The 22,431-nt window shown below is 47.0% G+C and overlaps 1 long non-coding RNA gene across 1 annotated transcript; it reads left to right on the plus strand.

Moving 5' to 3' along the window:
- Window positions 1-8,258: 8,258 nt before the first annotated feature.
- LOC142601972 (uncharacterized) lies at window positions 8,259-21,920 on the plus strand. Its single transcript, XR_012835532.1, has 5 exons — window positions 8,259-8,329; window positions 9,302-9,560; window positions 10,835-10,957; window positions 16,571-16,687; window positions 16,786-21,920. It is a non-coding gene; the product is annotated as an uncharacterized LOC142601972 (long non-coding RNA).
- Window positions 21,921-22,431: the final 511 nt, after the last annotated feature.

The raw sequence follows: 22,431 nt of genomic DNA on the forward strand, positions 1-22,431 counted from the left end.
GATCAGTCTGTCATGTGAGTAAGGTTAGCATCTGCACTTACAAATGACAAAGGCTATTAATCCTCATGCTGTAATCCCCAAGCTGTTTGCCAGCTGGCAGCAGGAAGATGTTCCCGCTCAACCCACACAGCTATCCATGTTTTTTCACCTTTATGAAGCAGATATAGGTCAATACTGTAGCCTGGATAAAGAACTTGGTAGATGCCATTCATCTCTTCTAGGCGTTACAATCCTTCTCTTCTCTACAGGAGCCATCTGTACAAACGAGGGTGTAAGAGGAGAGCTGCGGGCTGGGCTGTCCCTGGGCTGCTCCCCCAAAACAGAAGGCTGAAGGTGAGATTTTCTGCCCCCTCTCTGCTCCTGAGTTTCTTATGGGAGGATACATTTTGAGATCTTGCTGCAGAGCTGAACAGCCCGAGCAAAGCGCTGTCACTAGACAGGTCTTTACACACAGAGCAGGAAAAGCCAATGCTTCTACAAGGCAGATGTAAGTCCAGTGTTGAAACATTTTCAGTCCTAACTTGGGAACCTGTGTGGGATTTGGGTATTACCTATCACAGGGACATAAGACCTGAATCCTATGAGATAGCACTGATGAAGGAAGTCTGTGCTGCTTGACAGCAATGCAGGTGGGCTGTGGTGGGCTGTAAGATCTTGTGCAACAAAAAACTACAGCACCGTGTCGCATCCTGTGAGCATTAGGCAGCTGAGGCTGGAAAAAGTTGAAGAAGAAACCCAAAAGCCAGATGGGAGCTATGAAGATCCGTTCAGACCTGTTAGTTGCTCATCTCTTCAGAAAACTGGAAAGCAGATTGTTGGGGTTTACTTAATAGAAGTGGTTTAACAGATACCGCAGCTCCTGGGGCAACTGCAGGTGCGAGGAAGTGAGGACATCACCTCCTGGTGTTTGAGTTTCCTCCTGGCTGGAATGGGTGACCACCAAATAGATACCAAATACCCTCTAATGTCATATCCAGCATGGGCTCATCTCATTGAGTAATGAGAGATGAAAAGCTGAGCTTGGCTATTGGCAAAGAACGATAAAGATTCAGGATTCAGACAAAAGCTGAATTCTTTCCAGAGTCACACAAACAGTAATTAGCCTTGACCTCCAGGCATTTTATTGTGCCAAATGCTTTCGTCTCCCTTAATTTCTCAGACTTAGGAGAACATTGCTAATTTCTCTCTTTGTTAACAGCTGGGAAAATCTCATAATTTTGCCAGCTTTCCTCATCCCAGTTGTGTCTTGTTAACGCTTTCCAGGTGCTTTTCCTTCACACTGTCTCCATCATAGCATCTCCCATCCTCTCATTAATGTCTGTAGAAATCTGCTCCAAGTCAGGTCCATGCCTCGTAGCAATATTTTATGTTGATGGTGCTCAGGATAAAACTTGTCCTCCAATCTCTTGCTGTCACTATGTGGCACCTCAAGCACAAGTTTTCCAATTAAGCTGGTACCACATCTCTCCCGTAGTCCTCTACTGGCACTGCTGCAGTTTTTGTCTTGCAGGGCTGTATTCTCAGCTGTAACTTCATTGACTTTTTCCCAGCAGAGAGTTTTGTTTGTCAAGAAGAGTAAGTGAAGTAATCATTTGGTAGACTTAGCATTTAAATACTGCGTGGCATTTATATGTGTATGTATAAAAATGTTTTCTGTGGTAGAGTGCCCCCAGGCATCTGCATGAAGCACATCTCAATGGATATTTGACTGTTGATTTAAATATACTGTATATAATAAGTTATTTTTAGTGTGTATTGGCTTCTTTCTATGTTGGAGCGATACACCATTTCTGGCAGGTACAGGGTTTTGTTGTCCTACAGCTGGATGCTGGAGAGGCAGTGGCTGAGGTGTGTGTGCATCTCCTTCCTCCATAATCCTTCCCCTTCGCCAGCTTTGCGGCTGGACGTCCATCACTGCCGGGCTGCGTTGCCGCAGGACAGCGTTGTAAGCCCATTTACTGCATCTCCCTCCGGGCGTTTAGTAGAATAATCCGCCTTTAAGGTTCTTCCTTTTGTCGCTGTCATAGCCTCAGCACAGACCATGGGCAGGTAGCGAGCTGGTTGGTATTTGGAGTAATTGAGCCCTGTGGCTGAGGGTGCATCAAGAGTCATAGAGATCTCAGGTCTCCTTTCCCAGCCTGAGATACACAAGCACAAAATTTATCTATAAATTGATCACTTTAAATAATAAGAAAAATGCCAGGTCCCTCACTTCTGTTCGTGCAAAAGCAAGTCTTCTAGAGCTTGAATTATTGATGAATTTTTTTTTTATGATAAATACATCTATAAAAACAGAATTGTTCATGTTGTGAAGGTTATAAGAAACAAATTCAAATACCCTTTTCACTTTTGTAAAATTCAAAGATTTGCACTGAAAATTGTACCTTCAATCTAGTTAATAAATAGCTCGTATTGACTGGTGAAGCCACTGGAATGGTATGAGCATCATTTCACTTGCTGTGTGTGTGATTGAAAGAGATATCTGAAGTGCAAAACTGTGATAAAAAAAGATGGAAAAATACGATGAAAAGATGTTTGGATATTCAACAGGAAGAGTGGTACGGGTTTATTCTTAGCTTTTCATGTACTTGACAATGAAACATTTTTATTCTACTTAAGTGCTAACGTGCATGATCATACAATATATTGCCTCTTGCTAATTACATGCTGCGTTAGGAATACTAATGTCTAGATGATATCTGACTGGGAAAAAAGCATTAAACACGGCTTCTGCAGAATTCTGGACTGAAATTACCCACACACACATACAACCATCCACACCTTAGAAACAGTCTTATTTTGTTACAGTGAATGGTGTTGTTACAGGTTTTTATCAATAAAATAGAAGCAGATGGCTCATGTAGACATGCAAGACCAGCATTATCTTTCTTTTTGTTCATACTGTGGCAGAACCGAGTGAATATGCATCTAGGAGAGGTGGACGTGTTTTGTTCAGAACAACGATGCAGGTGTCTGGTGCATAATACATGACAGGGAGGAATGGGAAATATTCCCCCCCCACCTTGGTCCCCCTGTCCATCCGCATGGACAGAGCGGCCCTGCGACTGCAGGCGGAGGCTGCTGGGGGGCTTTGGGGAACTGAAGATGTTCCCATGCCCCACTGCGTCTCTTCTTCCTCCCTTAGTATACTGCCTTTCAGCCAGCTCTACGTGGGGAAGGAAAAGTGCTGGCTATGCATTCGATGTCTGCTCTTCCCCTGGCTCTCATCCATCCCCTGGCAGGAGTTGGGGGAGCAACCCCTCGCACCTTCTCTGTGGTGGACCCTCAGCCACCCTTTCTCCTATACGCCAGCGGATGTGTTGGTACCTGCACCACAGCATGTGTGGGTCAGTGTCACCAGTGTGTCTCCTGTGTGTAGATAACAGCTTTGTTGACATCCTGGCCATGTGTATGGGACACAGAGGGATGCCCCCATAGTGGTTGGCGTGGCCGTAGGTTGGATGTGTCTTGGTTTGGAAACAGGTAAGAGCACAACCGTTGGGCTGGAGAGCTGAAATTGGGCTGATAGGACACCAGCATCACTGCAGCGGTGAGGGATATGTCTTTATCACTTACACTTGCATGTACCTTTGGTCATGGTGTATTTGTGTGTGTGGTATCTTCTGCCAAGTGGCAGTTTAATCTGTGCCTACATTAAGACAGAGAAAGACAGAAGCTAAAAAAATTTCCCAATTGGTGATTTTGATCTGGGGGTAGTTTGTTCCTCTCAGAATAACAGTGCTGTCTTTGAGGGAGACATGAGAAACCACGATTCCTGAATCCCTGCTGGCATCCGCAGGGCTGGCTTTCCAGGACCAGCCCAGAAATAGAGTTTCTTTTTCTGGTGACAGTCAGTAGCTTCAGTCTCTGGAAGCCTCAGCAACGGTGGCCAATATGAGCTGTGTCTGAATACGCGGAAAACCCAGCTCAGAGCTCCTCATCTGAGTGATGGCAAGGAAATGGGATACGCTGGGAGGCTCAGAGAGACATGAGGGAGTTCAGAAAAACTCACCCTACTTGGTACAAATTGGTGATGAAATACGTGTTTTGCTAAGGACTAACATTGGTGGCTGCAGAGGGGAGCCTGGGGGGTTTGCTCTGGGTTGCAGTCATCTCCCCAGCAGCTCCTCTGGGCACAGAGGGGGATCTGCAGAACCAGACGCTGTTTGCAAGTTGCTCTGGGTTTTGGGAGCTTGGCTGGGTGCTGCCGAGGTGGGGGCATGGCCCAAGTCAGTACTGGGGCAGCGCTTTCCTGGCCTGATTATTCGTAACGCCATTTCACGGCATGCATTTTTCTGAAAACCACTTAAAATTCACCCTGCCCATCTCCCGGCCTCAATTCCCCTACCCACTCCACACTATTTCTCCCACGTAAATAAAATTCTGAGGAATACTGGCAATTACTCTAAAAACTTGGGCACTGCTGGGGACACCACACTTGCTTCTCTGTTCCCACAGCCTCACGATGTCCTTGCAGGGATGTCCTCAGCCACCGCCTGGTGACGAAGGAGCTGTCGGTATTGTCGCAGTGGGTGGGTTTTCTCACACTGATCGCCAGCACGGGGCAAACCACACTGGGGTTTGGTTTATTCCTGCAGGCAGACTGCCCGTGTCCCCGCGCAAGCTCGGCACACGCTACGGTGAAGCTGCTGGCATTGAACTCAGGGAATGGTCTGTTTATCTTGGGGCCAAGGTTTGGACAGCTTGGCTTAAATGACTGATCTGAGGCCACTCATAAAGTAAGTAGTAAAATACTCGGGCTTTCTGTGTGCGTGGTGTACAACACCGCCGTGCAAATACGACTTTGGGCTTAGCAATCTACTTGTTGCTCTTGCTGGGACGCCTGTGATTCAGCACACGCATGTGCGGATCTTGCCGGGCTCCCCAGCGGCTCTCAGCTGTGTTTTGTTTTATTGTTCTGATTATCCTGTTCTTCCTCTAGCTGCATTTCAATTACTTGCTCAGAGCAGCTTCATTCCTTGGCGAAGCACCAAGTATTGTTTTGCCAAGACATCCCTGATGTCATCCTAATTTTGACCAGTTGGAAAAGTCACATTTAGTCGGGAAACTAAGTTTTGAATTTCAACGAAAGAGTGATATCATTTTTCATGAGAGGGTGAAAGCATTCCCACTTCTCAATCAGCTCGGTTGAGGCTAAAGAAGCTGAGCTGTCTGCCATCTGTCTCCTCGCCAGTCTCTCCCCCACCATCAACATTTTTGAACAGGTTGGCCAATTTCAATCACATTTGAAAGAAGGGTAACTGTCTCAAAGACAATTATGTTTCTATAAATTTTGTCACCTGACAGGGGATCATTTACAGAGAAGCAGAAAGAAGTAGGTTTGATGGCCAAGGGTCAGTCAGCTGGTCCATCACGATGGCATGCAGCTCCAGACCAGCTACAGCGGGTGGTGTCTGTTGTGCTGTCTCTGAGCTGGTGGTGTCCAAGGGAACATGGTGGAATTTCATTGTTGGTGGGGAGGATGTAGGGGATAAAGAGGACAAACGTGTAGGAAAATGGACTTCATTAGTTCTGCTCTTCCCCAGCTTGTTTCTGAAGTTTTTTGAGGTTTTTTTTTAAATGTAAAAACATAAAAAAAAAAATTTAAACTACTGACAAATTTTCTTATACAATGAATTGGAAGGTAGAGCAGAAAAAGAGTTCTAGTACAGGAAAAACAGAAGGAGAAAGAACTGGTCTTTTAGGATGAAATGCGAAGGCTGCATTTGAGATGCAGGCAGGATTAGCCTCCCAAGTCATCCGGTCCTTCCAAGGTTGTCCAACCATTGGGAAGCATGAAGAGCATCCAGAGACTGGAGCCACTTGTCTCCACTGGCCGCGACAAGCCAACGGCTGGGAAAGCCTTTGAGGGTCTTTGTCTGTCGGAGGTAGCTGAGTGGGCCAGGCCAGGGATAAAAATTGATCCAGGATGTAACTCCTCACATCTGAAACTGCTCAGCATTTCAGGTAGAAATCCTAAACATTTCAGTTACATTTTGTCTTTTGAAAATACCTTCTGCATGCTGTGTTTAGAAATACAGCACGTGTGTAGGTATATGCTGCCTCGGAGGGATGGTGCTCTTATACACACATCTTTTGAATGTTTGGTGCTTAAATTCAAAAGGGCACATTAATTTAATTCATTTTTCTTTAACAGTTGGCTTGAGGAGATGTAGCTGCTTTGAAATGAAAGAACTGATTTTTTTCTAATTCTGTGAGGCAGTTAAGGTAAAGTAAATGCTAATGTTCTGGGGTTTTATATTCCCAATTGCTCTAAACCATTTAAAAATATATATTTATTATAGCACTGACTATGCTAGACAATCTTGCTTTCAAAAGACTAAAAAAAAAGGCTAAAAAAAAAAAAGCTAATCTTCTATTGTCTGCCTGTCCAGGTTTTATCTTGTGCAGTACACATTTAAAGTCTTATCTTTTCAAATAATATCACTGTCAACAGAGACTTTGGTCCCAGTTCACGATTCTGTTTAATTTCCATTGCATTAAAACATCGTACGCTTCAACTGGGCAGTGATTCCCGACCAGGCGTCCCTGGCAGAAGGGAAAGCTCCTCTTCAGACGGGGAGGGGAGGTGATCTCTTGTGCTCCCAGGGTAAGAGAAAGGGGGTGGGATGGGGTGGGGTGGGATGGGGCATCTGCTGTTCATCTCAATGGAGGTCCCTTTCAGCCAGCTGGTTTATACCGGCAGGGGATTTGTTTCCCTGTGCTCTCAGCCCTCTCAGAAAGGGGACGAAGAAAAACAGCTAGACTTGGATTGCAGAAGAATTTCCTCCGGGCTGATCAAGGGATGGCAATGCGTCTTGGAGTCAGCCGGAGAAAGATCAGCTGACCTTTTGGCTGTAAATTATTGCCAGCTAATAAGTCCTGCTTGTGTGCTAACAGGAGACGGGAAGATGTGTCTTTGCAGCAGAAATTGTGTTGAATGTTAAAAAAAATACAATCAATTTCAGGAAGACTGGAGTAACTAAGCCTGTCGTTCATTCAGCTCTTAGACATAGAGTAGGTGCTTGTGTCTTCCTTTTCTATCTCTGCTTACAGAAGTGATATTACTGAATTAATTATGACATCTTTGCGAAGAGCTGAAGAATCACTCAAGTCCTCTATTCAGCAGCAGAGAAATGTCAGATTCATCTCACAGTAAATTTAAAATTACACCAACCTGAGCTATCGCTACTGGCAGCATAATAATAAGGCAGGTAATCAAAATCAATTAAATTCCAGTGCCTTCTCATTGTCCTAGAAAATTCAAATTTGAAGTCAGTTTGAGTTCATTTGACTTCTCAACAAAAGAAGCAGAGCTTCACAGATAATTTGAAGTAAGTATATGGCCGTGACTGATGTTTTCTCAAACTGCAAAGACGAGAAGGAGCTCTGTGTGTGCACGTGCATGTCAGTGCATGCCGAGTACCAAATACAACTCAAAAGCCAACGGAGTGACTGGTTTGAGGCTGCTGTGCTGACGTACATTAGCTAGGACTTGGGCCTGCCAAGACTCAGTTTGTTAAAATTTGGATGAGATATTGATCAGGTGAATGCCAAATGAAGTGTGCCTCCATTCACACTGTGTAAGAGGGAGGAGGACTGAGCCTGGTGCGTGCTGCTCTGCAGGACCTTCACGGAGACCCTGGAGCAACCAGAGGGAGGGGAGCTCCGTGTGTCCTTCCAGCAGTGACATGCTCAGATATGTGTGGGACACCCATCTTCCAGATCACAAGGGGATTGCCCAGGAACTCCAGATGCTGCCAAAATGAATTGTGTTCTCATAGCACCGTGCCTTGTTTTTGGCACTGGCTGAGCCTTTGAGTCACCTTCAGTAGTAGGATGGGACATGGGCTAGAGTGAATGACCACTCGGACAGGGGTGGCAATGGCACGAGCATGAGGCTCTCAGGAGCCGTGATGGCATCCATGGTAGTTGTGTTGTGTGGACGTAAGCACAGCTGGGAGACACAGAAGAAAATTTATTGTCTAAGGAGGTTTTTTCTCTTGGGGAAATGTGCTGAGCAAAGCCCAGGCTGTGTGCTGCTGGGGCTGATCTAAGGCGGTGTTGTGCTGGTAACTTCAGTGCAGCCATTGGCACCAATCTGGCTTTCCAGAGAAGCTCATCTGGTACAACCCCTTTTCCCAAATCTGGGAGTGGCACACTTCTTCCAGGGAAGACCCCTACACATATCTGGCTGGAGAAACTGGTTTTGTAAATTTTATTTTTATTTTTTAATACTTTTATACTCTCCTATCTGCCAGTATCTACCTATAGAGTTAAGATCTTCGGGAAAGAGACTTTCCCTCTTTGTGCACACTGCCTTTCACAGGTAAGATTTTACTTACTCCTTTTCAACTTTTTCTGAGCCTTGCTGGCTGGCCCCTTGCTTATGAGGGTAGGCTGAGTCTGATATCCCACCTATTGCCACAAGGAGGGTGTTCAGTAGTAAAATCCCCCTGTCTGGCTGAGATGGAGGAGTTGTTCCACCCCACAGTGACCTGCTGTTTTGTTTGGGAGAAGAAGAGGTTTTTGGGTTGTTACGCTGTGTGGTTTCTATTCCTGCAGCAATCCCAATTTCTGCCCATGGGATTTCAGAGTGCTGTGGTGCCTCTTTGGGGTCATGGGTGTATGTGCCAGGGTGAGGCCCAGGGCACTGTGGTGGAGCATCCCAAAGACTCGGGGAAAAAACAGTGCACCAAGATCTAGTGGTGGGCATGGAGGAAGGAGGGAGCAACATAAGTCGGGGGGGAGAGGAGAGTGACCCAGAGAGAGAGCAGAAGATCTTGGCTCTCAGCTCTTACTGCCAGCTGTCCCAAATTGGACTCACCGCTCCCTCCAGCCTTTCCAGGCACCGGGTTATGTTTCTCCCAGTCCTGCCCTGAAGCGAGCACAGCTCTCGCCCCCTCCCCGTGCTGCAGCGGGCACCCGGCACCCCTGCGGCTGCCCCTCCGCTCCCTACAGCAGTCAGCCTGCCCTGACGGGAGGTTTTCTAACCCCCTCTCCCCGAGGCTCGGAACAGTCCTCCCCTCTCCTAGCTCTGGCTTTTCACATCCCCATCCCCTGCCGCGACGCCCCGGGCAGCTCCTCACCGCCTTCCCAGCTCTGAGCCGCGGCACCTGCTCCATCCCGGGCTCACCCCGCACCCGGCGTCCCGCCCTCCCCGTCCCGTCCCGTCCCGTCCCGCCGCGGAGCATCCCGGTGGTGGGACCTCCCCCTCCTTCCTTCCTTCCCCTCCCTCCTCCCCTCCCTCCCCGCGGCCTCGAGTCGCGCCAGTGATGGAGAGAGCGTCACCGTCTCCTAGCAACTCTCCTAGCAACGCTCCTAGCAACCGGGCAACATCTGCTCCCGCTGGACCAATCCGCGCCGGGAACATCTGGGCACCCACCTCCGCGGGCTGCGGCCGGGAGGTGATGCGCTCCTCAGTGGCTGCAGGGACCCGCAGGAGCTGCCACCACCACCACCACCTCCACCACCACCACCTCCTCCAGGAGCAGCAAACGGCTCCGAACAGCGAGGGAAGGACGGGGAACAGCCCTCCCTCCGGAGCCGGGCCTCGCTGGGTGAGTGTCGTCGAGCTGGCGGTGGCTGGGGACAACGAGCCGTGGAGTTGCCCGTGGCAGCGAGCTGGCGTGGGGCTTTGCTGGTGGGATCTGCCTGAACGGCTTTAGCAGGTGGCTGTTGGCGTGGAGTAAGTTTTGTATTTGTTTGTGAGCTCTCGGCTTTGCTGCATGGTGGAAGAGGGCAAAGAGCTGAGAGGGAGGCTCGCCGCTCGCCCTGCAGTGCTACGGGCTGTGGGTAGAGGTGCCTGCTGCTCTGCCGGACTCTAGCACGCTCTATGAAAGGTCATTTTAACCAAAGTCATCTTTTTACGGTCAAAGCTGAACTCTGAAAAGTAACCACAGCTAGTCTTTCATTGCCTGTTAGCGAAGTATCATCCTCTGGGATGAGACAACTATCTAAATATAGATGTCTTACAGCTGCGAGACATGAATACACACACATACACACTCTCTGTTTCTTTCTCTCGTGCTGGATTTAGACCTGTTTATTTTCATTCATGTACATAAAAAGTGTGTCTCTGCACACATATGTGAAAGTGCATAGTTTGGGTATGCACATGCATATCTGTGATCATTTTTCCCCCAGGGTGGGACATGCTCTTACTACAGCGTGCTAAATACTCCCCGCAGAAGGCAAGGCATCAGCCGGATGCTGCTGCATCTGCTTGCAGCCTAGAAACTGTACCGTACGCAAGGCAAACACTGAAACATGTGTGCTGCAATAATTCTGTTAAATAAAAATGGTAATCTGACTTTCCCCAGACCTGTATTACTCTGCAGGCAGTGTGGGTGTGTATGTGCGTGTGTGATGGGAAATTAATGCTACTACTCAAAATAATGGTGTGTGGTTTTAATAGTACCCCTTTAGCTTCCCTCTGAGGCTGACAAGAATTAATGGAGAAAATAATGTGCCATTTTAAGAGGTGGTGTTCGGGCTGGTAATCATGTTCTAGCTCAGGAAACTTCCGGATATTTAGAGGAGCAAGCTGTATTTTTACAGCATTTGCTCCGAGAGGATTACATATACTGCTGAGAGTCTGAAATGATTTTTCTTAATGTTTTATTTTACTTTTCTGATGTTTGAAAGGGAGTCCAGGAAGCAAGGTCAAAATTAGAGTATTGGATGTGACACCAGAACTCTTATTGTTCCTGTTATCAAGCCCCAAGTGGCTGCTGAAATAGCACTTTCCTCTCTCGTGGTCCAGCTACTTGCCGTGTCTGTCCTGACTTTGCCACCTGAACCATGTGTGTTTCTCCTTGATCCACCACGGCAGGTAACCCTTCAGCAGTGCTGTGCTGCCAGAAATGCTCGCTGAGCCCGTGCGAGGAGGAATTCTTACCAGAACTGCTGAGATTATCCCAGAAAGACCCTTTGCAGATTGACTCCGCATCCTCAGGTAACTAACAAGTTTGCAGACTTCAGCTGGTCGGGTTTGCCTGCGGAGTGAGGGAAATTACTTGGATTAGTGTTGAAAGGAGGTGAAGCTGGAAATGTGATTTTATTCTATTGATAAAAGCAGTGGAACTGCAAGGAGCGAGACAGGAGCAGTTACTCAGTTGTTGAGTCTCGTGTCTTTATGCACTCGTGAGAGCTATTTAGGTGCTTATGCCTTGCACACACGCGTGCCCAGGGAGAATTTGCAATTAGGGAGATCAAAGCACTCAGCAAACTAAAAGAAAGGCAGTTTTAAAGTGCAAAGCCAGGAGCTCCAGCCAGCAGACAACAGCGTGGCTGTGGGTCCTCACCTTTCCGTGGGTCAATTAAAGGGGGCTCTCTGCCTGAGAGAGGAGTGAGACCCTGTGCTCTGGAAGGACTGCAATCGATCGGGAGTCCGTGTGAAATCCTGGGACTCGCATGTGTTTTCGATCCACATGTTCATCTGCCTGTGGTCTGGTAGCTTTGCATGATCAATTGGGAATCCTACAGTGGGACCAGCTGCTTTTCCTGCCCCTGGAAGAGGGGAAATGCAGCAGCAGAGCATGGGAAATCAGAGGACGGTTTCAGCTGAGCACTCCCTAATTGCAAGCGCTGCTAAGGTTAGAGACGGGGAAATTTATCGCTGCAGTTTGACAGCAGTCGCAAGGACACGATGATATTTCCTGCCATGTCAAAGTCACGTCTCCTGCTGATAATAAATGCCAATTTCTGTGTGCTCAGAAGCCTCAGGTTTTCTATTTGTGCATGCAAGAGATGCTCAGAAATGGTTTCCATCTCAGCCAGCTTTAGCTTGCATATTGATTATCCTCCCTTACACTGCGAGAGGAAACCCTGCAGGGCACCGGCACGTTTGACTCACCGCTTTCCACGCGCAGCGACGGCAGGTCTGGCTTGGCCAGCGAGCCTCTGTGCTTCCCCCCTGCAGATGTCTGCATCAACAAGCCGAGAGTACCTGCTCATACAACCCCTTTCACTGCAGCACCGAGCAGGCAGGGATTAATTTTCTTCCTGAGGAGAGGTAGGAGAGGTGGAGGCACAGGCAGGTGTGGGAAAGCTCCCAAGGTCTCACGTACGAGCTCTGGGGCAGAGCTGCTGTGCAGACCCAGGGCTTGCAGATCCCTCTCTGTTGCCTGAGATGGAAAAGCACAAGCTTTGGGGTTTTTTTAACTGGCTGTTCAACCGTTTGTTAAACCCCATCTCGCCTGCTGTCTGGGCTAGCTTGCAGCCCTGTGGAAATCACCCGGCATTAACTCGTGCCCAAGAGGGGCTCCTGTCGCTGGGGTGATGCGGGAGCGCAGGGGCCAGATGAGGAGAATTTCTTGCCATTTGCAGTTCAACTGTGAAGTTGCCGTGTTATAAATCTATTTCCAATCCAATTTAGATAAGATAACGTTCTGTCCAAACATGCCTAATAACTCTGTGGGTACCACACCATAGAGCACTGTAATTATTCCTGGAGAAATAAATAGGAACAGGCACATTTTGATCTTTTGAAAGTACAATTAAAGACCTCGCAAAGCTGCATTTGAGAGATCCGGGCTTGAGACAGAGGCGTCTATTCCCTCACTGCCGCGTGTGGGATTTATGCTTCAAACTTCCATTAGCGTTAATGGCAGCTACAGCTGCCGTGCTCCGATGTGCCATGCATTCAGAGCAGGCACGCACCGGCGGGGTGTAAACACTGGCCAGCGTGAGCAGACAGCCCCTGCCCTGTGGCTCCCGAGCCCTGGCACCGCTGCCCGCTGTTGCAAATTTTACCGAGTCCTTGGTGACTAGCAGAGGGCTTGCAGCTCAACGCTGGCGGGATGCTGAATGTGCTTTTCTGTGGTTCATCCAGGCTGGAAGGACAAACCTCACGCTCAGGACTCAGCGCTATACTGTTTAGTCCCCATGGGGGAATTTGGCCCCGTGCCTTGCCTTGTGGTGTAGCGCTGAAAAAATGTAATGTGATTAAGATGTATCTGTCTCTGAGCCTGACTGAGGCAGAGGCAGTGACTCATACCACCTTGCTGTAACTGTCAAAACACTTGGCTCGAGAGAATAGCCTTCTACACAAAAAGCACTGATTCAATATGTTTGTATTTAAACAAAACACTAAGGGTCTGATTCACTGCGGCTTTACTACAGCCTTGTATGCCCGTAACCCCGGCCAAGCAGCCCTTGGGCATGCACAGAGCCAGTCCGCTCTGAATGTCAAGGTAAGTATTAGAGAAAGGCTTGGTCCTTGCAAGCCTCCTGCAGGGAGAGGTGCCCCTCGTAGGTTTTAGCATCGGTGCTGGTGTTGAGGGTGCAGTGCAAGGGCACAGGTCATGCTCTCGTTCCGCTGCACCTGCAGACAGATGTGTGGACATCACCAGCAGCCACAAACAGTGACAACGAAGCAGGTGGTGGTGGGATGGCAGCTACACTGAGCACGAGAGCAGACCTTCAGCTTCTGCGGAGCAGCCCTCTGATGGGACTCGCTTGCCTTCAGTTCACTTTCTCATCCTGTTGCTTCAGGCTTGCAGGCAGCACCCCTTCCCTCCCAGAGTGAGGAGGTCACAGTTCTGCCTCCCATGACAACCCATGGGAGCTGCTGGGCTGGGGAGATGGGTGCCCCGGGCCCTGCAGATTTGGAATTGCTGGAATTTGCTAACAGCTAGCATGGGCTTGAGCAGCTTCTGGCTACTTTGATCTTAGAGTGCAGGTTTCCACTTACAAATGGGAACACATTTAAACCCAACCTTACAGCCCAGAGGTGCCGTTGGGGTTCATTTGCTGGTTGATTCCCTTCCTTGCTACTAAAGTGAGTTCTGGAGGTTGTTATAACTCTACCACTTTGATGTTGTGAGGTCTTTAGGAATTCAAATACAGCCAACCACTTTGCACCCAACAGGTATGTCCCAGGCTGGTGCTGAACCCCAGAAAGGGGGTGCCAGTTGGATGCTTGATGAACGCACTGCCAGAATGGTCATATGTGTTCCTCTGCAAAATACTATTTTTTCTGTCTACTTCTGCCAACTAGCACCAGCCCCCAGCCTGCGGCGTGTGCTAAACTGCATCCCTACCCCCGTCCCAGGGCCAGGGTGCCAGCGCTCCCGTGGCTCTTTGCCTTGTCCTGGCTCCCTGCCGTTTGCTGGTGTCTCCAGGGCCACCTGTGCTCAAGGGACACTGAATGTCCCACTGTCCTCCGTCTCCAGGGCAGGGAGAGGGATTCCTGGGGCCAGGAGCAGCAAAGGAAGGGTTTCCACGGAGCTGGCGGAGCTGAAGGAACGAGCTGCGCTGCCCTGCACGCTGTGGCTGTCTGTCTTGCCCCTGCGCTCGGGCTGATTTTCTGCTTGCTCTGCACACAGACAGTGCTAGGTCTGTGCTTCCAGTCTGTGTGCTGACAACCACTAGAGAGTGAGTTTTAGCATTTAGAGGCTTGGCTTGAAGGGGAAGGATGGGCCCAGGGTTGGCTCATCAACCTGTACGCTGGGTTTGGCTCCTTTCCCATCCCTGACAGCCTGGGTGGCTGTGGGAATGTCACTTCATCTTTCTGTACCTTTGTCTTCCTCAGAGTAGCGTCAGGAAAACTGTCATGTTATCCCATCCCACGGCCCTGGGAGAATAAATGCATTTGTGATTGTGCTCAGATAACACAGCAGTGTTGGTGTTTTGGGTTTTTTTATTAGGCGAATCTAATATCAGAGTAATTAAACGTCCAGGTTGTCCAGGATCTGGTGTAATTCAAATACTAGGATAAAACCTGCTAGCAATGAAGATCGCTACATACGAATGTAAATGAGTATTTGCAGCTACTCAGTGCTAACGGAGCTGTGAAGAGCGCAGCTGTACCCTTGGCCTCAAGAGCTGGGGCTGGGCCAGGGAGCATCTCCAGTGCGTGCAGCCACCCAGGTTGACTAAAACATAGCATTGTCCCACTGCCAGAGCCATGGTCCCTCTCTGAGCCCTCCTGGGGAAATGGTGCTGGTTTGTGCAGTCCTTGTTGGGCCAGGTCCCAGAGCAGAGCTGGGGTTCTTGGCTCCAAATGAGGTGTTAATCCACCAGTCAAGAGTGTTCTGCTCAGATTTGTAACATTCTGTATGGGAAACCTCCATCCTCACAGACTTGAAGTTCAGGGAGAAAGCACAGGAAGACTCTCTTATGAGGGGATTTCTTCTTCAGCCCCTTCTTGTGGGTTTTTGATGTGGAGGCAGGAAGGGAAAGCACATTACTCCTTCCTCCCACCAGTCCCCACAATAGCTGGGTGGGTATCTTTTCAACCACCTGCAGCTGAGGCTCAAGGAGCCCCCATGCCCCATGGCAAGATCCTTCCAATGATGACCTGAAATTTGTGTTTTAGCTGTGCAATACCTTTTGGCTTTTCTACTATGGCAGAGAAGCAGTCCAGAACCAAGTAATTTATTTACTCAGAAAACCCAAGTTTTAAATGCCCCCATAAGGAAATCTCAGTTTGGGGAAGAAAATGTATCCCATAGGACCTGAATTTGAGTTATTCTAAACAGTGGCTCCGGATATTTTCTTTCCCTGGACTGCCTTTAAATTTCAGCATAGTAAGATTTTTGAAAATAATGCATTTAAAAGCAAACAACAGGAATTTATTACAATAGAGAGGGTTTTGGAGGTGATGATGCCACCTGCAAATATACATACCTCCTAGTATTGTCTAGTGAAAAGAAAATCAAAACCCAGTCATGGCTCTCACAGGGACTCGGTGCTCACCAGATTGGATACCATCAAAGTTATGGATCTCATTAAGATGTTGAATTAGCACCATGTCACCTTTCCAAAGAGATGAGTGAGGTCAGAGCAGCCAGCCAGGCCTAGCTATGGGTGTGCAGAGAGCCCTGGTCCTCTGCAGGGCTCTGCTTTGGGGGGACAGACCTCCACTGGGCTCTTGTCACAGGACAAAAGCCCAACAGTCCCTTCTCTTAGCCCAAAGGCTGATCCTCTGTCCTGTGTGCCCTTAAAAAGTGAAGCAACCCAGAGACCAAACCAACGTCATACCACGGAGCTGAGGCTCTTCTGCTTCTCTGGGACTACACTACCATCTAGTGAATATGTTCTGTATTTTTTTTCCAGGGAAGGCACGGAGCTCTGTGTATGGTGTGTGGAAATTACAACCCATCCCTTGTCCCACACGCATCCCAGCATGGTGCAGGGACCTCTGTTCTGCAGATGGGTGGCCCCATCACGGTCCCTCCTGCACTGCATGGAGACCTTCCTGGCTCGGGCATTGTTCTTGCCCAGCTCTACAAGGCTGTGGCTGGCCAGGGGTACCCCACTTGGTCTCTAGGACCTGGAGACCCTGCTCAGCAGTGGCAGCCTGTGTCCCGTGCTGTGGTTGCCGCTCTGGAGCAGGGCTTGCTGTGCTGGCAAGCCTCAGGGTAGTGGCTCAGAAGTGTCTTCACATTTGCCAGCCTCTCAATTATTTTTCCAGTGGGTTGAGGGCTGCAGGTCAAGGCTGGGTGTCATCCTGGCTGCATCCCGGCTCTGGACCCCTCCTTCCCATACAGACCCCAGACCATGACGTTACAGCCAGCACGGTAACAAGCATTACCGAGCCTCTTTTTCTTCTTGTTTTGTGCAGAGCTGATCTGATCGGGGCCTACCAAAGACATTAACGACGTCGAAAGTAGCCTACTTTAAGAGAAAATATGCAGAAGAAGAACATTTACATCAAGATTACCATGAGTATTGTCCAAAAGTGAGTAGCTCGCTCATTCCAGACCCCATCCTCCCCCCACCTGTCCCAGTTTTGTTCCTCAATGCTAAAGACCCATTTACTTGCTCTTTACTCCACAGCACCTGATACTACCCGAGGACCGGACTTGTATTCTAAAACTTTCTCTCCAGAAACTCCGATTCCTGGATGACCCTGAAGCCTATCTCCGTAGGTCTGTATTAATTAACAATCTGTTGAGGAAGATTCACCTAGAGACAGAGAGGGAGAGCTATGAATACTTTAAGGAGGCTCCGTGTTATAGGACTGCTTACTCTGACGCACGAAAACGGCTGAAGTTTATGGTACAGGAGTGCTGTTCCCAGTCTCTCTATTATGAAGAGCTGCATTCGTATCGCATTGTGCCTTACTCTGCAGAGAACGCCGTTTACGGAATGGGCTACACAAGCAGCCACTTGGAGCAAAATTCTCAATTGCTTATTTATAAAATGAATTAAAGTAGCTGTTAGACCCACTGATGTTTGTTTCTGAATGCTTGAACTGCTTATTGGGAAGTTAGGATGAGGCACTAGTTGCAGATATACTTGTGATCAAAGGCGGATGCGTTCAGAGCTGAGTGGGAGATACTTTGAATAATGCTCTGCAGTCCCCGCTGTTAACCCCCTGGTTACGGAGTACCTTGACATACACACAGAGCTGGTGCGATACGGAGGGCTTTATCCGCAGAGACTGCGCGCAATGTGTTTTGTAGAAACAAAGCTGCATTTAAGTTATCTGTGTGTAGATACAGACATTCAAAATCACTTTGCAGTTAAATTATGCCATCCCCGGTGGAAGGGGAGCCCCCAAAGCGGTGGAGTAGTCCAACAGTGAGGAGTAAAATGCAAGTTATTTACTGTAAAGGTAAATAGATAGAAAGTTTCTTTGAGAAATGCTTTGACCATGAAGGAGTCAGTACCAAAGGAAACAGCCTTTTGCTTAGGATTTTCAGAGACTTAACTCACTTGCTACTTACAAGACACTCTGTACTGAGATTTGCGAGTTATTATTTTTTTTTTAAATAATTGCATTCACCTTTTACTTATATTATCTCTTAGCTGGTATCTACTTTGCTATTTTAATACAAACCAGAATGACTCACAGGAAAGACTGTTTCTTCAGCCCGCCATCAGTGTTTCCTTAACTTCATTTGATCCTTTCCCTAGCTGTTTCCCTGATACTTTTCTGCATGCTAGTTTGCTGTTTGGCCAGAGGTTCACACTGGTGCTAGGGAATAGACAGTAACTTTTTGTTTAATGCGGAATATAAAAGGCAGAAAAACAATGATAACTGTCATAGATAGAGAATGAATGTAACTGACAGATGCTAATAAAACCTCAGAGGTTCTCCTGATTAAACTACTCAGCATTAGTAATAGTGTTTCAGGTTAAGTGAAATGTCTAATTTCAATCTGGGAAGTAACCTTAGAATATGTAAATATATATTTCACAAGTTATGACATGAGAGGCGTTCAGCAAATTGATGACAAATGGAAAGTTTTATAGCTGCCAAAGCTATATCATGAAAATACCAAAGAGTAATACAAGGGAAAAGATGATGCTCCAAGCAATGGGGTCAAAAGCAAAGATTGCACTATAACCTGGGGAAATGTGATTAACGAGCCTGTAAACTATCCGTTATTGATACACCTGCAGTTCACCTGCGGGTGACTTGCATCCCAGAATTGCTGAACAAATATACGAGATGATCCAAAGCCTGTCAAAGTCCTGCAGGTCTGTTGGCTTACAGTGAAGAAACCGGCTTTGCCTCGCTGGCTGTCACCACTTTAAAGCTTTAAAGCAAAGTAAATAATAGCGCACACTCAGCTGGAGGCGGATACGTATCTAAGAATCTAATTTTTTATTTTGAAAGACTTTGCTCATGCAGATGTGGCTGATGCTATTTCCGAAGCCTAATACAGTACGAACAAATACCATTGCTTGCCAGGGACGTGCTTCATGTAGGATTCCTCTTGTAACCCTGTTCAGAGCATCCTAGTCGTGTGTGTTGCACGTATCATCGCAGCTCTCAGGCACGTGTTAATAGTTCTGGAGAAAAGACAGAAAGGCAAGAGCTGGAGGTGTGAAGAGCAAAGTTAACTCTGATATCAGTAGTTAGAAGCCAGTACAAGTTTAGGAGACAGAAGAAAACAGTGAAATCCAGATTTTATTTTTTTTTTAATGAAAAAAAAAAAAGGCAACAGTCTAATTCAAAACAAGGATAACCTGCGAACTGGAGAACATAAACAGTACAGATATTGTGGGAAGGCTGGAAAAACAGGGCAGTGCTGTTTGGGAGGTGCTATTAGTCATGATGAATGTTCAGGTTTTTGTTTTTATTTTGAGACAAGGGATATTTGCTTGTCTGTTACAAAAGGGTGTCTTTAAGCCCTCGGTCAGTGTAATTCAGTGTCAGAGCTGCTTGGCGATGTGCGATCATATTCCTGCTGCCCCTGGGCTTGCACCAGCCTAAAATGATGTGAATTAAGCCCTCATTTGGCGTAGTTTGAGAAATATCCAGCTAAAAGTGGCCGTGCCCATCTCGACAGGGGCCGGCTGAGAAAGGCCAGGCTAATTGTCAGGCGTGTGGAACAGCCCTAATAACGCCAGTAAAAGCTGGCAGCGAAACCCGTCCGCTGCGTGGGATGCGGGCTGATGCTGTGACGGCTGTTGTGAGAGGTGCCGTTATCCTCCAAAGCGCTCTCTGGCCTCTGCTGCCACCTCGCACGCCTCCTGCGAACCCAGCGGCTGGGGCAGGGGCATTAGAAGGCTGCTAGGTGGTAAAGGAAAATTACTTCTGTCTTCTGATTTTTCAAACTGTGTAATTTTCCGCTCTGAAGTGATCTGATTTACGCATTTTTTTTCTTCGTGTCTGTTTTCTCCTGAATTCATAATATTCTAGCAGCTATGCGAAATGCTAAAATGCTTTTTTTTCTCTCACTGACCTACTTTTTTATATTCAGAGGATGGTTTTGGCCTGAAAAAACAAAACTTTTTATGTAAAATTAATAATGTTTCAGTGGAATGAAAAAGCTCAGTAGGATTAAAGCCTTTAACCTCACCTGAAAAGACCCATCGCCCCTGTTGGATTCATCTTTGATGAGTAACTTGCTTGCTGGCTGGAAGGGGCAGATGTTTTCTTGCTCATTTAAAGCTTCTCTGAAAAGGTGTTAATGATAACTGAACAGATAGGCAAAAATCTGGATCAGATAACAAAACTCCTTGGGCTACCTGTGAAAGAGGATGATATTTTACTCATGTTTTTCTCATGTGTTGTTTTCTTGAACAAAAATCATTGTCTGATTTTTTATTTCTACTTGCTCTAGGAGCTGTTAAAATGGATTATTTCTTTCTAGAAAACAAATCGGTTTTTTATGCTTGACTTTTTGATGTGAAATTGAATCAAAAGTCCACAATTCTAAATATTTTAAGTCTGCTCAAGTTTTTACTGCCTTCCGCTTTGCACAGTGATTTGTGCAGTTGAAAAGTGGGTCTGAAATATTCCACTGTAGTGCTTGAAAAACATAGTTTATGGAGTGATAAAGAAGTACAAATGTGCAATAACGTTGCAAGTTACTCCCGAAACATTTAATTTGACACTTTTTAAATTATATACTGATTTTAACATTAAGTTACTGGGTACCAGCATTTTAGTACAGCTACATACAGTGATTTTTCTTTTTTAGGTTTGTAGCTACAATTCAGTTCTTCTGGCTTCTGATGTGTGAATTTGTCTGTAGGTGGTCAACTTTCAGTGATATATATATATTCTATTATGACTGCAGTAGGAACTCCCACATATGGGCTATGTTTGCACTGGATGTAAAGAAAGTCCTTCCTTCCCTTTGACTCAGTTGCCTTGGAGATAGTATATTCATCAGAGAGAATATAGACGAGCTGGGTGACACGGACAGACTTGGTAATGGTAGCCGATCATTTGGAAAATGACTGGCTTAGGACAATTCATTTTTGTCTTGGAATGGCAGCACACTTGACTGTAATTAGTGTTTAAATGAGTTAAGTTTTCTTTGTGCCGCTTTTCCCTAACTGTCTGTAAATGCCGGGCCTGATCCTGGATGCAGAAGGGGTGGTGGTGGCTCGGCGGGAGGCACGGCGTGGGGGTGTGCGTGGGGGTCAGCTTCTGGAGCTGCAGGACCTGCGGCTGACGGCGAGGGGGGTCACACGCCGGGACGCAGCTGGGCTCAGCGGGGCAGCACCTCTGCCTGCACGACCTGGTGCAGACACCCCAAAATATTAGGGCCCTGATCCTGTAAATGCTTCGGGTATCATGGAAGTTTCTTTGCACAGATCCTCTCGCCGAAGCCGGAGAGGCTCCTTGTGTACTTGCCGCTCAGCACGGGGATGAGCGTGTGCAGGGCCGGGGCTGCTGTGTGCTGCAGAAGTACTCCATTGCCTAATTATCAGTGAAAGTGATTATCGAGCTGCCGCTTGAGTTCTTGAATACATTTATATTGCACTGTAAATTGAACTTTTGTTTTCAATGAATGTGTTGAGTATATGGACTATCGTGCCTTAAAGTCCCATCCTCATATGAGCCTTTGTATATGTTCTGTAAATCTGCAGACCGTGTATAGCTGATAACTCTGTGCACTCTATACAGATCCAGTTTGGTACTCGGCAGGGCCTTGGGAAACACGACCCTGACCTCAGTTTGCAATGAAAACAGAGGGGATACAGCAATTCACTCTTCTCTTCTTTTTTAGATTGCTTTCCTCTTCGCCGTTCATGAAATTCTGTTTTTCTAGTTTCTGTCGTAACTGGGTTCTGGGTTACCTGCAACGCCAGACGCCCCTCACGGGAACTCAGAAAGTTGTAAAAAAAGTTGTCTCCAGCTTTTAAATGCCATCTGTACAGCGCGCTCTCAGCAGGGAATCACAATTGCATATAATAACTGTGGCAGGTGTTGTCAAGTATATCATCATATATTTGACATGATTAACAAAGCAGAAAAGGGAACACCTATTTCTATTGAAATGCATGAGCCTGCATTATGTTAAATACATGGTGATTATACACCACTTAATTGGAATAATACCTACTGGTTCTATAACAAAAAATGGCTTTTTAATGTTTAAAATTACTTGGGTCCTGATTAAAGGTTTTTATGAAATTGTTTTCTAAAGTGAATAGTAGAAAAATGTATATGTATTTTAAATATACATATGATGTGCATGTTACTAATAAAGATCTATTTCTATTGAACCAGCCGGACTCTCATTGAATATATGCTGTTTGGTTAACAAGTTAACACGTAGTTACTAAAGAAAGGTTTCGAACACCATCAATCCCCTGACAAATTTTAAACCCACAGATTCTTTGAGGGACCTGGATCACTGGGATGAACCTGGATTCGTCTGATATATCTGATGTGGAGAGCTGGGGCAACTCCTCTGGATGCTGTGGAAGCCCTGGGGCATTCACTCGTCCTGCCTGGATCCCATCATTTGAATCCCAACTTGCCTATGGGTTTGCAAGACCCTTCTCCTTTTCTTTGTTTATTTACTTTATTTAAAAATGTGCAAGGAGCCATTTTCCTAATGATGTTCTGCAGGGTGCCTTCCAGATGCTGCAGAACAGTGAAAGATAGAATAGGTAGTTACTGGAGTGGCTCAGAAAAATGGGAATTTTTACAAATAATACTGGTTATTACGGAAATATCTCCCTCATCCTCAGGGCTTTTCTTTGGCATTCTTTTTCCTGAAAAAAATG

The sequence above is a fragment of the Balearica regulorum genome, chromosome 5, assembly GCF_011004875.1.
Source record: "Balearica regulorum gibbericeps isolate bBalReg1 chromosome 5, bBalReg1.pri, whole genome shotgun sequence".
NCBI lineage: Eukaryota > Metazoa > Chordata > Aves > Gruiformes > Gruidae > Balearica > Balearica regulorum.